We start from the raw sequence: 1,351 nt of genomic DNA on the forward strand, positions 1-1,351 counted from the left end.
CCTCCGACTCAAGGACCACCGAGACCTCCGACTTCGGAACCACAGAGACCACCAACCGTGGAACCACTGACTCAAGAACCTCCGGAACCACCGACTCAGGAACAAGAGGGGTGGAAGGGTGGGCGCCAATGCCCTCAGCCACCCTCGCCAAAGACCCAGAGCGGAAGGTGAACGGCTGGATCGCAGACGACCCAAAACGGAAGGTGGAGGGCTCCCCTCTTCCCCAGTGGAAGGTGGAGGGGGCAGCCCAGAAAAAGAAAAATTGCCTGCAGGCTGGGTGTTTTTTGGTCCATTCATTGTGCTGTTTACACAGCCAGTGTGGTGTTCTCTGTGTTCCTGTTCTCCTGAGAGTTTTTGAGCTACCCTGCCTTTTTATTTTATTAATAAATCTTTTGTTAAACTTTGGATTTTTGCCTGCGCCCTGGGTTTATTCTGCCTGCACCTCACAGAATGAACGGACAAAAAAACACCCAGCCAGCAGGCAATTTTTCTTTTTCTGGTCTACCCCCCTCCACCTTCCACTGGGGAATTGGGGAGCCTTCCGCCTTCCGTTTTGGGTCGTCTGCGGTCCAGCCATTCAGCTTCCCCTCTGGGTCTTCGGCGAGGGTCCAGGCTGAGGGCATTGGTGCCCACCTTTCCACCCCTCTTGTTCCTGAGTCGGTGGTCCCACAGTCGGTGGTTCCACGGTTGGTGGTCTCTGTGGTTCCAAAGTCGGAGGTCTCGGTGGTCCCTGAGTCGGAGGTCTCGGCGGTCCTGGTGGTTCAAGAGTCGAACGCCGTTGCCTCCTCATCGCCTGGGTCATCGCCCTTCGCCTCCACATCGCCTCTGTCACCTGCGTTCACCGTCACTGACGTTCTGACTCCGACAACCTCCGCCGGCTCCTCATCTGCTCCAGAAAACGGGGGTGGACCCACGAGAGAATGCGGGAGCAGAAGAGGAGCCCAGGGAAGAGGCTGGAGCCAATGAGGAGCACAGGGAAGAGGCTGGAGCAGACAAGGAGCCCAGGGAAGAGGCTGGAGCAGATAAGGAGCCGGCGGAGGTTGTCGGAGCCAGAACGTCAGTGACGGTGAACGCAGGCGACAGAGGCGATGTGGAGGCGAAGGGCGATGACCAAGGCGATGAGGAGGCGATGGCGGTCGACTCTTGAACCACCAGGATCGCCGAGACCTCTGACTCAAGGACCACCGAGACCTCCGACTTCGGAACCACAGAGACCACCAACCATGGAACCACCGACCGTGGGACCACCGACTGAGGAACCTCTGGGACCTCCAACTCTGGGACCACTGGGACCACCAGCTGTAGAACCACCGACTCAGGAATTTCCGGGACCTCCAACTCTGGGACCACT

This window comes from Austrofundulus limnaeus, unplaced genomic scaffold (assembly GCF_001266775.1).
Source record: "Austrofundulus limnaeus strain Quisiro unplaced genomic scaffold, Austrofundulus_limnaeus-1.0 Scaffold180, whole genome shotgun sequence".
Lineage (NCBI taxonomy): Eukaryota > Metazoa > Chordata > Actinopteri > Cyprinodontiformes > Rivulidae > Austrofundulus > Austrofundulus limnaeus.